General features: G+C 42.1%; 1 pseudogene; it reads right to left on the bottom strand.

The window, feature by feature from the left end:
* Window positions 1-14,985, bottom strand: part of LOC147437122 (uncharacterized) — a 54,504-nt pseudogene extending 39,519 nt beyond the window's left edge.
* Window positions 14,986-15,839: the final 854 nt, after the last annotated feature.

Here is a 15,839-nt window from a genome sequence, read left to right as displayed (position 1 = left end):
AAGGTAAGACAAATGGTTGATCTGATGCCAGAACCTCAAAAAATTGCTCCCCACCCAGCATGGTGTCAATGACGTGCTGGTAGTGAGCCTTCAAATCCAGTATTACCTTGATTGAGCGTACACGTGTTGGTATGTGTGATCTGTCTTGAGGTAGGTTGTACTGATTCATGTGAAGCTTAGAGGTGCTTAGTCACTGTCCACGCTTGTGGGAGGGGGTGGTATTCTTTCCTGAAACAAACTCAGTAGATCCCTAGTTTCTCTAGTGAGAGTGTGAGCCAATGATTCCGTTATCTGTGCTGCAGCATCAGGTGCGACTTGAAAATTGACTGTGATAATTACCTCGGTGACTTGAGTTACCCGATTCTCAAAGTAGAATAGTGTTGATTCTCTATTGTGTAGAGCTCCTTCCATTTTGTTGTTGTGGGTTGGTTGTAGGTTGCGGACAGGGTTTCGACCTTCTCCTTCTTCTTCTTGGCACTTGGCCTATGTATATCCACTGGGTTTGGCGTGTTGGTTGACTCTCCCACTGCAAATCGATTACCGTTACGCCTGGCACTCGAGCTTCGATGGAGATGCGGAGCTCGTCTAGTTGTGCTTGGAGCTCTTCTTCTTCTGTCGTCCAATTAGCAAATCCTGCTAGCCATTCATCCATTCACAATAGTTTAGGGGTTTCAGTCTTGTAAACTGAAGGGTTTCATGAAAAGATCCTCAGTGGGGGCACCAAATGACGGGAGCAAAGCGAACCCCGAACCCCGACGGCCTCTAAAACACCGGGGATCGAATGGCGCGCCTCGAGCCCGTCATGGTAAAGCAAACAGGGGCACCACCTAGCTTCAGCGGCTAGGACGCAAACAACACACCACCATAACAAATTTTTCATCCAAGAGAGATGGATGCTTGCGAGTAATGATGAAGAGGAAAGGGAATGAGATCGAGATCGAGATAGAGAGAGAGAGAGAGAGAGAGAGAGAGAGAGAGAGAGAGAGAGAGAGAGAGAGAGAGAGAGAGAGAGAGAGAGTGAGGGAGGGGGTATAGCGGCTTAGTACTTAAGCACCACAAAAGGATGGCAAATCCGCACACCCTTCACACATACACAAGCTCACTCCAAACACAAGACTAGGTGGCAATTTCCGCACACCTCACATGGGCAAAACATTGCAAGAAAACATACTCACAAAACCTCAAGCTTTATTTAGAGAATAAGGCGATGAAATGGGGAGCATAGGGTAGGGGAATGAGAACGGAAAGAGTGGTAGAGCACATGGTGGATAGGTGGGAGTTGATGGCGAAGACTCGCACGAGGGTTATGGCCATCATCCTTCATTTGGTTGCCCTTCATCTTCCATAGCCAAGGGTGTGGAGGTCATGCTCAAGACAAGCATGGTGATTGCGGTGATGGTGATGGTGTGGGTGTGTGTGTGTGCACTAGGCACACACAGTGCATAGTGTGTTCTTTGGTGATGTTGTGTGTGTATTTAGTGTGATGGTGACCCCTCTTTATATAGGGGAGGAGGGGGGAGGAATTCTAGAATTTAGAAATGAAGAAATCATTATCTACATAGGCCATGTGACTGTGGGCCCCACTTGTCTGGCCGTGTGTATATGTGCCAGAACAGCAGTCTCATGAGAGAGAGACTAAGAGAGAGAGATGGGTTGATGAAAAAAAGTGAGAGGTGACATGGAGAATAAAGTAATTACAAGAGGGGAGAGAGGGGAGTGTGTTCATAGGTGAATCTGTGTGTAGATGTGTGTGAACACAAGAAAAATCAGGTAACCACCGGGTGGGGATGGGTCTGTGGGCACCTTTTTCAATGAAACTGAGTGTGTGTGAGTGTGGGGGAGGTTATTTAGCTACAAGACAAAAGACATGGCGCCCTTTAGAGAGAGAGGGGGGTATTTGGGTCATGGGATATGATAGGAGAGAGAAAGAGGGGGTGGGGTATACTATTTTGGAAGATAGGGTAAGTTGCATGTGAGTTAGGGTGCATTATTGGTGAGTTATAATGCATTTTTGGTGAGAGGTGGGGTAGCTTGAGGGGAGAGAGAAAGGAGAAAGGACAAGGGGAAGAGAGAGGGGGTTGACCTTTTGAGTGGAGGAGAGGAAAAGGGACACCCGGCGGGGCAACAGTGAAGAAAAAGGAGGCAAGGTGGGGATGGGCTACCCCGCAGGCATGAGGTGGCCTATTTTACCTTTCTTATATATTTACATAATCATACTTTATTTTTTTCTTACTTTTTCCAATGCCTTTTATCACTCCCTCCATAAGAGGGGGTTTTCATGGGGTGGGGATGAGAGAAGAGGGGTATGGGAGCTTGGCTTGTGAAAAGCCCCCATCAGTAGGTGTGCTATTCCTGGATCAAATAGCATGCAACCAAGATGTATATCCACAAGTAACCTTCCGTATTGAACCTGGTTTTGAAGATCCTTAGAATCTCTTGGATCGAATACCATTAAGATGACACAACATTGATGGGCCCCACAATATAATAGAGCATCACTTGAAGCATAATGCAACACCGTACCCATATCCCATAAAATCCTAGCAACTTAAGCTCGTTACCAGTAAGCCTTAAAGAGCATTGACTCCCTTTTACTAGTAGCCAAACCATCACTGACGTAAGCATCATTAAAAAAAATAGCATCCAAATCCTACCATAATTGGCATATTGTCCAAGAAAATGAAGAAACATGTGTACCATTTGAAGTATCAAGGATGATTTAGGATCATCACCCCCTCTAGCTTCATAGCCATTACAAAAAACCTTGGGACTCTCTGGACCTGTATCATTAGAGGAATTTTTACCTGCTGGAATTTCAACTTCATCATGGAAAACAAATTTAGCCTGTAAATCTTCATCCATAGCATCGTCAGAAAAATCACTCTGCAAAATATCAACATTCATCAAAACAGTAGAAGTTATCTCCTCATGCATCCCATGTATAAGTATAGATGTAGAATCTTTGTCGATATCCTGTTCACAATCAGCATGATCTAGGCAATCTTCAAACTCATCAATATCGTCCTCTGCTTCCTTATCTGCATCCGTGCTACTTAGTAATCTATCATAACACTGCGAAGGTTCATCTAGCACCCCCTCTGAAGGAATACCCTCAAGCATATCCTGTGTCAGCTCATCAACCTCCTGTAATTTTTTAGGTATTGTATATATAATAGCTTTATTGATGCAATCATCTATAATAAACCTGTTATCCTGCTCAGCTATAGTGCCGATAGATCCATTAGTAGCGTGTAGTGGCTCATCTTCTTGATAGACTTTTTAAGAACATCCCATGCCAAGGTCAATAGCTTGAAAAACATTTGTTGTACAATCTAGCTCTTCACCAGAACCATTATCGTAGGTAACTTCCATGCGAGCAATCTTTAGAAAATTCACATATTTCTATTTTAGCATTAAATTCATTGTTTCCCTTTGCTAGGTTGCTCAAAATATGGTCCTCTAAAGTTGAATCTGCTACTGTCAAAGCTGTATTTGCCTTGGCTTTACTCCTTGCAGAAATATGTTCTCAAAATTGATCATAATTAAGGAGCTGCATCTGATCCCCTTCTTCTTATAGAAAACAATCTGGCCTCGTTCGATAATCTCCTTCATTGCCAACTCGATAATCCTTGAGGTTTCATGAACAAACCTATCTGCAAAATAGTCCCACTGTGTGGGATATGTTTCTGCCAGTTCTCAAACCTTATCTTTAAATTCGGAAGTTACCACTTCTTCAAAACTCGAAATCATCTGATCTTCTAGAACTCCTCGGCTCTTCATCTCTGCTTTATAGCATGCAAGGAGTCCATTTGGATCATGTCCTTGAAAAATACCATATTGTGCATGTACGACATCAAGTGCCATCTCCACTGCATGATCAATCTGCTTTTTCATCTTCATGGCTTTCACTTCTTGCAAACATCCCTGAATTAAGCCCAACATTTTTGGCATATCTGCAAATGCTAGATTTTTATCAAATCTATTGGAATTGTAATCTTCAATAAACTGCATCAACTCTTCAGGCATCTCCATCTTTACCTCCCACCCCAGCTCGTTTCGCGTTGGGTTCACCAAGAATGTCGGGGGATTTGTGTTCGAAAAGGGGCACGAATTCTTTCATACATCCCTTAAAAAATCACCGAAACAATTCTTTCTCAAACAAGGTCTAATGAAGATAGTCCTAAATTGTTTATAAAAAAATTATCCAAAGTTATGAGTTTGTTGCTACCTGCAAACATTCTTTGTCTAATCAACAGAGCCTTTGCAAAGGTTTTCTTATTCGCTAGCTGTGAAGCCGACAATCAAAACTTTCTGTATTGCTAACCACTAGGGACACTCTCTCACCGCAAGATGCGTAACTCTCTCCGCCTTAATCCTTTTGCATGTCAAGCATTGGCAGGTGGTTCACAATGAGTAAGTATACACTGTATGGCCTTAGGGCCATAGGGTACTACATGTAGGTGTTTCAAGATGAGTATGTATACATCCTATGGCCTTAGGGCCATAGGATGCTATATGTAGTTGGTTCGCAATGAGTAAATATACACCCTATGGCCCTACGGCCATAGGGTGTTATATGTAGGTGTTTTAGGATGAGTATGTATACATCCTATGGCCTTCGGGCCATAGGATGCTATACATAAGTGGTTCACGATGAGTAAATATACACCGTATGGCCTAGGGCCATAGGGTACTACAAGTAGGTGTTTCAGGATGAGTATGTATATATCCTATGGCCTTAAGGCCATAGGATGCTATATGTAGTTGGTTCATGATGAGTACATATACACCCTATGGCCTTATTATACTCATCTGCAACGAAGATCTTCCCATGTACCTAAAGTAGCAAGGGACTTTTTGATCTTCCCTCAATTACCTCGAAAGGTGCTTTTCCCGTGGAAGTATGTACAGTGTTATTGTAAGCATACTCCACTAAGGGTAAGTACTTCTCCAATTGGGATCTTTGATCTACTTCCGTTACATAGGCTTTTAGTAGATCAAGAATTGTTAGGTTAGCTATTTCAATTTGGCCATCTGTTTGTGGATGATAAGCCAAAGAGAAGTTTAGCCTTGTCCCTAAATTCTCAAAGAGACCCTTCCAAAAATTACTGGTGATTCTAGGATCTCTATCCGACACCAGATCGCAAAGGGAGAAGGAAAACAGTGTATTGAGCATTTTTGCATCTCACACATAGGGGCTAATTCTGCACCGAATTGCAGATATTTCAAATTTTCAGTGCACAGCTTTCCGAGAAGCAGGACAAAGAGAACCTCTCGATAGATAATTGTCGTCGTTAAGGCATGCAGAGGTGTTTAAGCTCTCTTGCATGCCCCTTCTAAGCCGTTAACGACCCTTCTTGTAATTACTTTATTGATTAAGATTTCTAATACTAATTCTTCTCAGTTTAAGGTTTCTATTGTGCTTCATGATCTGTTTGCTATCTCTCTCTACCATCTCTCACAGCCAGGGTAAAGATTCTCGGAGCACCAAGTTATGCTTTGGGGAAGGTTGTCTGAGAAGTTCTCCTGCTTGGGGGAGAAGTTGGAAATGAATTGGGCATAAGGGGGTTGGGAGGATTGGGGAGGATGTTTCCATGTGGCATGGGAATTATCCCACATGGCAAGGGAAAAGGGGAGAGTGGAGGGTATATAGGGCACATTGGGAGCCCATTATGGTTGTATCAAGGTTGAGAGGAGCTCTCAAGGCTTGGCCATGGAGGGGCTCGTGGGCTTCATGGGGGAGAAGGGACACATTTTTTGGGTTCCCACTCAGTTGGATAGGCTTCTGGCTTTAAATTTTGGTCCCTGGACACTTGCCCCCACCCCATTGCCTTGGTCAAAAGGTCACCGACACCTCATTTTCTACCCAAAAAAGGCAAAAAATGAACCAATTAAAAGAGGCCTACAAAGAGAGCCTTGTCGGCTGAGAAGAGAGACCCCCATTTTAATAGCTGCAACACCTGTACAACTTCCACAGAGCCCATTTTTTAGCAAGAAAGAGTACACCCTCCATTTCGAGTGGCCATAACTCTTTCATTTTTCATATGGTTTTTGCCTATGGATACTCTACAGACATCTCCATGAGACGAGCTTCGTAATGATGTCCTCGGTTTTTGCTAATTTTGATTGTATTTCATGTTTGAAGGTTTCTTCATAAATCTCTACAGGTGTTTATCACAGTGGTTTTCGACGGTGTAGTGATTCTTTCTTCTGACGCTGTGATTTGTGCAAGGCTATAGAGGCAATCATTTTTCTTATTGTTTGCATGCTAACATTGTTTTGGTGCCCCCACTGAGGAGCAAAGTGCTCCTATGCTCCAATTCTTGTGAAATATGTCTATTCTGTAGGTAGAGAATGTAAAGGGGATGTGGGTCCTTATGGACAACCGCCTATGTATGTGCAAATTTTGGACATCAATTGAGGCGGTCGTGTGATTGGATTGTAGCCTTTGGATGATCATGAGGTTTTGTGAAGCCAAGCACTAGGGGCCGGGTTACCCAGTGTGAGGTTGATTAGGTATAGGAGCAATCCATCGACATTGCTTGATCTTTCGACGTCACATGTAAGTGTTCTTGTGGCAATCAAACATGGCGGATGAGTTCCCACAGTTTCATGGATTTCCTAATGAAATTCACAGACTTTTATTGAAAAATTGGAAGTCAATTGCTTACTGTGCGAAATATACTAAACCAAGGTATATTGTTGCGGCTATTGCAATACAATTTACAGGATGAGGTGAAAGTTTGGTTACAAAATCATGAGGAGTTGGTGCAGGCACAAACTCGAGGGGTGGTTTTGGACTACAATTGTATGAAGCAAGACTTTTTGGCAGAGTACAGATCCATTGAAGTACCTGATGAAGTTTGGCATGAAATTTTGGGGTACACTCAGAAGGATAATCAAAGTGTTGCTGATTTTGTCATGCAGTTCACCCGAGCTTTGGGAAATGAAATCCCTCTATCCATGTTAAAGAAGGACCATTTTTTGGTAAACTTAAAAGAAAGTCTGAACTTCAAAGTTGAGTTGAAAAGGCCCGTTATCTTCAAGGAAGCAGTCATTATCGCCAAGGAGAAAGAATGGAAGACTCAAAGACTTAATGAGTATGGGAAAGCGGTCCTTGTGCAAAGTAATGGTGGCCAAAATGAGACAAATCAGGCAGAGATTGGAGCCCAACCTGATCAAAGGGTTCCTAATACTGAACAATTATAGTGAAATATGCAAGACATGATGACCATGATGCACTCGGGGGGTTCACCGTTCAGTACCCCCCTATATAATGTGCGTTCACGAGGTATTAAAAAAACCGCTCTTTTAACATGTTTGAATGAATAAAATGACCCCTTATTTTAGGAAAAATTTTCAAAATTGAATATAAAAACCCCTTATTTTAATGTATCTCTGTTAATTTGCTTAAAATTTTTGCATTTTAAAACCCCTCCTTTCGAACTCAGGTTATACATTAACATGATTACATAGTGCACCCCCCGAGATGATGCACAAATTGCGACTTAGTGTGTTCTTGGAGGTGGAGGTGGAGGTGGTCGTGGTCGTGGACGTGGTAGAGGAATGGCCTAGGCATGTGAAGCTCAGTCCAACGCTAATATGGGTTGTGGACAAGGTAAGGTGTCTTTGAGCCGCAAAGGAGGTTCATCCCTACCTGTTATAATTGTGGTGAACTTGGTCACATCATCACTTATTGTTCACAGCCAACAAGGATGAGAGGTGATATGTTTCCACTTCCCGAGCAAATTCCTAACATGGCTAATGATTATGCATTGGATATATGGGGAGATCAAGGTATTGAAAAATAAAATCAGGCCTCAACCTCTGGTGGTCATGTGGGTATTGTGCGGGTTGAAAAGAAAGAAGAAGATATGATGTCCGTAGGCAAAAGAGAGAGGGAGGGCTATGCTGATCCAGTCCCAAAAAAAAAGAAATTACCTTTGGGGGAAGGCCAAACAGTTTACAGTTTAAAGGAAGACCTGATTGCGAGAAAAGTAGATTGTACTTTTGGATAGTTGATGAATATGGTGCCCAAACTTAAGAGGCAGTGGAAGTCATTAGTGAATCCATAGAAAGAGCCAAAGCATGGACAAGTTAGAGTGTTGGCTGTGGGAGAGTTACCCAACTTTTTTCCTATGGTGAACGCTTGGCACAAAGGTGTGGGCATGGGAGAGGCCTACATTGATGGAGGTGCTCAAGTTTGTGTGATCACACAGTCATGTGTCGAGAGACTCAGTCTCATTACATGCGGAAGATCTGGGTTTAGGATTCGACTAGCAAACCATGCCAAAGTGAAGTGTTTGGGGCTGATTAAGAATTTGGAAGTTGAAGTCTTTAATGTGAAGGTTATAGTAAACTTTCATGTTATGCCAACTGGCCTGGGAGCTTTTCCTCTCATTTTGGGACGACCTTGGTTGAGAGTTGTTGGTGCTGTGCAAGATTGGGGCAAAGGCACAATCTATGTGTATGGCAGGAAGAGTAAAAGAGGGTGTTTGATATGACTACCAACAAGCAACCTTTGGCACTAGAAGATGTGAGTGAAAATGATGAATTCGAAGTTACCAGTGAAGATAGTTCTGAAGATTCAAAAAGTAGCACTGCTTCCATTTCTTATGACGAGAGTGAATAATCATTCTTGTTGTTGGACGAGGAGAAGAGAGAAGTGGGTAAAATGTTGAAAGTGTTAGAGAATATAAATGTTTCAATCCATCTAGAGAAACTTGAAGAGTTGATGCAGCCTAAATAGGAATTTCCAGTGAAGAAAGAGTTGATTCAAAATATGATGAGTGCTGATTTGGCACAAAGAGAAAGAAGGAGTAGTACTTCACAATGTTGGACATGTTTCCAAATCTTTTCATCACTTCATATCAGGAAATAACGTGTTTTGTTGGAGATCCTGTGAAGATCGAACTAGTTGAAGGGGCAAAGCCAATACGACAGAAATTAAGAAGGATGGGTAAGGAGAAAATGAATGCTTTAAAGGAAGAAGTGGATAAGAATTTGGATGTAGGGTTCATTGTGCTAGTTGATAATGCTGAATGGGTGAGCCCGGTAGTGGTCACTCCAAAGAAAGATGGGCATGGGAGAGTTTTCATTGATTACAAGCCATTAAATGTAGACCAAGAAAGATCCCTACCCTTTACCTTTCATTGATTAACTTTTAGATGCAGTGGCTGGCTTTGAAAGATATAGTGTCTGTGATGGTGAGGTGGTCTGGGGCGGGCAACAAAAGAGGCGACCTCTAAACAACGTACCCTCAAGTCTCCCATACTGCTCAATTGGGGTTGGGGCAACCACAAGCAAGAAACAACAACAAACCCACATCCAAACAAGTGAAGGGGCACCACCTAGTTATGGTATGCAAACTAGTATGCAAGAGAGATTTTGTCACACCCAAGAAGATGCGCTACAAAACACACACAAGCAATCTCACACAAAGACACCCACCAAATGGCGGAAGAGAGAGTTAGACCAAAGGGAAGAAAGAGAGGAATTGAACTTGCGTAATACCTTGTTTGTGACTTGCAAATGGAGATGGTTCGTTATGATGCTACCGTAGAGCTTGTAAAAAAACTAACCCAAAGCTTAGTGAATGCTAAACACCGCCAACACACACACACTGTCTTAGGGTGTGGGAGACCTCTCACCACAATACCCTCTTACAATGGACACAAAATTGGCAAATGAAAACACATCAAACAAGATCAAATGATAGAAACTTAAAATACACAAGTCACCTTGAATTCACCAAACTGTATTGCACAAGTGGAAGGACGAAGATTTGAACGTCAAATCATGTCTTTGATGCACCAAACGTCAATATATTGATGATGGAGGAGCATATACAATAGTGGTGTTGAGATTTTGAACTCACACTCTCTCACTTGTAATGTGTAGCTTGAAAGCTTCTCTCACACCAAAAGTGAAGCTCACAAAGTGGTTGCTATGCCTAAGTCTCTCCTCACGCATAGAGTGTTGGGGTGCTATGTGAGATATTGGAGGTAATTTACAAGAAAGAGAGGGGCCTATTTATAGGTTGGATACCTATCATTAAAATTATTGGAAATCCTAATTTATAACCTAACAAATCAGGATTATGATTTTTTTTGAATATCCAAACATTACGGGCCTTCCTTGTCTGCTTGAGTCATGGATGTGGGCTCAAAAGAGATCATTATTGATGGTAGATAAGGTGAAAGTAGAGTTTTAAGGAAGCAGAGAGAGAGAGAGAGAGAGAGAGAGAGAGAGAGAGAGAGAGAGAGAGAGAGAGAGAGAGAGAGAGTTACTATGCACATGTAGGCTTGAGGTGAGGTGTCTTTTATGGTTAGATCAATGGCTATTTTGTGTTAGTATGTTAGTGGTTAGTGTTAATAGTTTTTTGTATAGTAGGATGGGGTAAAATTACATGGAATATGCACTCAAGGTGCATCACATGATTTATACAATGATAAAAAGTAAGAGAAGAATGAGAATATACACAATTTGATGGAAACCACAAGATGGAAAGGGATTTTTCCACCTATCTCCTCTAGTGAATGAAGCGGTTGTACAACTCTGTCGGTGTAGTTCTTGTGACCATGGAAAAGTTGATTTTTTCATGATCAAAGTCCTCCTTTTGTAGAGATTGAGTTTGGTTATTTGTTGATTTTTTCTCTTTTTATGAAAGAGCAAAGAGGCTATGGTAATATGAGTTTGATTCTAGAGAGAGAAATTGAGCTTTATGTGTGTAGAGATGATAATTTTGAGCTATGGAGTAAGGGAGAGATGGGAATGGTGAAGAAGATGAAAGAAGCCATGAAAGTTGCAGGTTTGAGTGAGGGATGGAGAGGAATGAGTGTTTTTGTGCGTGGAAGTAGGAAAGGAGGTGAAAGAAGACTATGGGTTACCTTGTGAGGAAAGTGGGTAGACTGGGTCCACTCAAAAAATCCTATCTCACCGGTGGTAGCTCCAAAAATTATCCAAATTTTTGAGGTGATTATTCAGCTCTTGGTCCACATTTTGTCATTAATCACTACTTCAAATTTGGAGTGGAGATGGATATAGAAAATCCCACCAAAATACCTATTTTCTTCACAAAAAAGTATTCAGTGGCCCCCCTTTTGTTGAATTTGCATATGACTCCAAAGGTGAACCCCTCCTTGCATAAGAGCATGACCTAATTGATTCTTAGGGATTTGAAAATATGCATGGTTGTGGATTATGCATAAATATAATATATGGATATGATGAAAAAAACAGGCTAGTATTGAGTCTCCTCTTTTGAGCTTTTGTGAAGTCTTGTGGAAACTCGCCCTCCAAAATGTAGGTAATTGGGAGCCAATGAATCCAATCCCTGGTATCTTGGTTGCTTGACAGCTGCTGCCACCATGATGACCTCCACTTATTTCTCAACACATGTAATTGCTTGTTGTTCAAGTAAATCGACATCTTCATTTTGTTTCCTAGGAATATGATATAGTTGCACTTCTTCAAACTGATTAAACAACCTACAAATGGCATGAACTTTTGTCCTTAAGCTTTTATTCTTGCATGCCCAAATGCCTAAAATCTGCTTCACAATGAGAAGTGTATCTCCCTTTACCACCATGAGATGTTGTATATCTTGGTCAATGCACATCTTTAAACCATGAATTAGTGTGTCGTATTCTACTTCATTGTTGCTAGTTGAACCTGGTAGATTGACCTTCTCTTTCATGACCACCTCTCCACTTGGGTTGAGCAACACTAGCCCTCCCCCTGCTTTTCTTGTGGCTCGTCAAAAAGCTCCATCAAAGAACAAGGTAAAAGAATTAGGAATACTTTTTGGTGGTGGAAATGGTAGGGTCTTTACTTCAGGCACTTTAATCTCCTTTTCATGCACCCTATAAGTGAGAATCCCTACCAATTCTACACGCACACTATCTTCTACCTTGAAAGAGTATTGAAACTTTAACAAATAAAAGCGAGCAAAACTTGTGATTGACAAAGGGCTAGATAATTTTTTTGGGGGGTGGGGGGGTGGAGTGGAATGGGGGAAGGGCAAAATGACAAATACACCAAGTTTACACCAAACACGTTTTGCCACATTATCTCATCTCAGTGGTGTAAACAAAAGAGGGAGGGAGGGGGTATAAATAGGGAGTCTTGGTTCAAAAAATTGTACAAAGTATTGTAGTTAGGGAGGAGGGGGCTAGTTTTGATGGTGAGTTATTCCTCCATAACTCTAGGAGGTACATGAAAAAAAGGGAGGGAAAGGAATTGGTGGGAAGAAGAAGGGAGGGAGTACAAGATATTAGGGGCTAGTTAAAGATTTTGTGGGCCTTGGTTAAGAGCTAGTTAAAAAAGGGTTTTAATGAGACTTGTAAGGTTACCAGGATTAGGAAAGGATATAAGAAGGGAAACATATGAAGGGTAAAAGCGGGGTGGAGGAGAACTTGGTACAGAAGGGTTAGGTAGGACCGAGATTTTTTGAGAGGAGGGTGCCAAGGTTTGGAGCATTAAGCCAATTCACACGATCGGTTTAGGAAGGTGTGCAAGCTCGGGATTATCTTCGAGAAGTTTAGAGAGGGGTTTGTTTATGGAGCGGAAAAGCTTAAGAGTGCGGGTAACGAGGGACAAGGAAATTTTTACAATGGTTGGTGAAAGCTTGGTTTTTTGCAATTTGTGAAGGAGAGAAGGTCTAGTTTCATAAGAGACAAAAATGAAGCAAGCTTCCAAAAGGGGGTGGGGATAGCCTTGCGAAGAAGAGGTTACGAATAGTGATAAAGCTCGAAAGTGAGATTTCTTGGATGATGTACCTTTTGAGTTCCAAAAGAATGAAAGCAATCTTTTGGTGTGTTGGATGCCAAGACCGCCAAGGGATATAGTTGTAGGAATTAAGGCTTTTTTGGTGGCAATGTGAGTCAAGTATACCACAGGCAGTAAACGAGGCTCCTTTGAAGAAAAGGATATCCAAGATAAAAGCCTCTTGAGAGGAGATATAAGAAGAGATTTTGATATGTTCTTGGAGAGGGTGCCCATTAGCTTTGAAGGAGCTATTTTAAACTAAATGAAGGGCCATTCCAAATGCCAAAAGCGTCATCTATGAATCTCTTAAAGTACGGAAGAGAAGGGGAGGTGAGAAGTTTCATGCCTTCTTCTAAAGAACAAAGAAAAAGGCACGCATAAACGACTGCAAAATTTGATCCCATTGCTGCGCCTTTGGTTTGGTGCCAAAATTCTCCTTTAAAAGAGAGATAGTGGTGGTTAAGGATGAGAGAGGCTAGGGATATAATGAAGTAAACTTTTGGAGAGGGAGAAAATTCTTGGATTGTATTTTTGAGAGCTGAGAGCCCCTCCATGATCAGGATGCTAGGGTAGAGGGATTCAACGTCAAAAGAGAAAAGGATAATATGGGGAGGAAAGGGGATAGAACTGAGGTCCAAGACAAGGGAGTGGGAACCTTTGAGGTGTTGGTTTTTGGATAGGAGAATAGGGTAGAGTTGTGCATGGAGCCATTTAGAGGCATTTTCCAAGATGTAGCCTTTGTAAGAGCAAATGGGGCGGCCTACAAGAGATGGTTTATGTATTTTAGGTAGGAGAAAGAAGGGGCAAGACTTTGGTTTAACCCGTGAAGAGGAGAAGATGAAGTCTCTCTCATTGTTGGGGAGAAGGGAGCAATTTAAGACAATGGAGGTGAGGAGGGAACCAACAAAATCTAGAGGGGGGACATAAACTTTAGAGTAGGTAAGAGGGTCCATGAGATGATGAAGGGCTTCCTTATTATACCACTCTTTGGAGAGGATAACGGGTCCTAGGTTTTTATCGGCCGGTTTGATAACAATGCTATGGTCGTTCTTCAAAGAAGATAGGGCCTCAACAAAGAAAGGTTTGGTGCGAAAGGACGGAATGAAAGAGAGAAGGGGTTTAAGGAGGGTGAAGATATGATTGAAAGCAAGGTTAAGGGTAGAGGAAGTTGAGGGGGGATTCCAAGATGGGTTAGGGCCCGGGGGATTCACCATGGAAAATTATTGCACCACGTAAGTGCAAGGGAGGTTTTTTTTTTTACAAGTTACATAAGCATATAAGTTATGCATAGGCCCCCAGTAATTTATCTCCCTAGCTTAAAAATAAAGTAGGGGGTATGATATTTATGGGGGGGGGGGGGGGGGGGGGGGGAGGGAGAAGTGAGAAAAGAGAAACATGAGAGGATGTTTTTGTGTTTCAAAATCATGGCTTCCCAAAAGATTCTACCTTCGAACTTGTGAGTCAATAGCTACAAAGATACATGCAAGAACTAACACTGATTTGTATATAGTTCATTTGTTGAGGGATGAAATCTATAAAGAGTTTGTATAGATGTAAATTTATACGGAGAACCTAACAAAACTTTGTAACCATGTTTTGTGAGTAATTTAGATGGTTCTAAATTAGACGAGTAGCTAGAGTGCAGGCTGAATGGGCACATAGTTTGAAAGTCAAACTAAGACACATTGAGGGTACATCTAGTTATTAATAGAAGTGGTTCCTTAGTACGTTGCTAATCACTATGCTACACGCTCTTTGATTAGTTGTACTCAGTTAGATCATGTAAGACCTAAATTTTATATGTAAGATAGAGGTATGCTAGTTTTTTGCATGGATTGTCGTATAAGCATAGAAAGGGGGTCATATTCCCTAATACGAGTCATATATAAGGGTTTTATCAAAGTTGTCCGCTCGCAGGTGGCACCGGTTTTGTATATAGAGTGAATCCCCTAGGGGTTAGGGATAGATAGAGAGAGGGTAGTGGGAGGGGAAGCATCTTTAAAAAACATTTTAAAATGAAGGTTTCTTTTTAAATTAGAGTATGATTTTAGTATGGAATTTGGTGGGGGTGGAGGAGAAGGAGGAATATAATTGAGCCCAAGCCCTAGGAGTCTATGTTCGGAGGATGTGGGACGCGTTGGTACAGCTAAAGATGGCCGACCTATGGAAGCGCAAGAAGCCTAGGCATGGCAGTTCGCAGGCAAATGATGAGAACATTGGGAAGGTCTTTGATGCAGCTAGGGGATAGGGGCGCAAAGATGAGCACTTGCTAGTGGAAACGGTCAGTGTTTCTTCCTATCACAGGTGGCAGGAGCAAAGGCTAATATCACAAGCTTGGAAATAAAACAAGGGATACTGGATAAAGGTGCTATGAAGCTTGTGATATGGGATTTTGAGCAAGATGTTTGCAGTGCACTCTATTTGACAATGTGCGAGACATGCCTAGTGGTTCGAGATTGTTGAAGGCCCGTTTTATATGTGAAGAAGACATGTCAGAAGCTGGTGCATGGAGAGTTGTAGGCAGTTGGGTGCGGGGTTGAAATTACTCTTGATGACATGTTCAACAGGCCCAATTGTGGTGTGTATGCCAAATGTGGCATTTGGGAGGCCATTCATGGATTTTTAGCTCTATTGAGTGCAAGGTTTCCGACGCTTGTGCTCTTTGCGGTGTGGTATGCGGCATTGGGTGTGGCTCATTTGTGCAACTATCTAGCTGTCAATACTATGGTGACTTCTAGGAAGTGTTTTATGATGCAATGGAGGCTCGCAGTTGAAGGCATGTGGAGAAGGGAATCGAGAGGTGTCGGCCATTGAACAGCGCGGGAAACGCAGCTAAGTCAAAGTTTTTATAAAAAAAGGAAATTGTTTTTTTGAAGATAATGGCGAGCTGCAGTTACAATAGATGGCGACGAGCAGAATCCGGGGAGAGCCGCCCGTCTTTGGCGAGTTGCATGAGGAGCAGCCGATAGTGAGCAAGATTAGCGACACCTTGTGGCCATGCATAAGAAAAAGCAGGAGTTGCCAAAACGGGGTGGCATGCCAAACAAGGGAAGCCGTGAGCTGATGGGGGG

Source organism: Adiantum capillus-veneris, chromosome 17 (assembly GCF_014529385.1).
Source record: "Adiantum capillus-veneris isolate H3 chromosome 17, ASM1452938v2, whole genome shotgun sequence".
Lineage (NCBI taxonomy): Eukaryota > Viridiplantae > Streptophyta > Polypodiopsida > Polypodiales > Pteridaceae > Adiantum > Adiantum capillus-veneris.
This window is presented reverse-complemented; position numbering and strand designations above follow the sequence as displayed.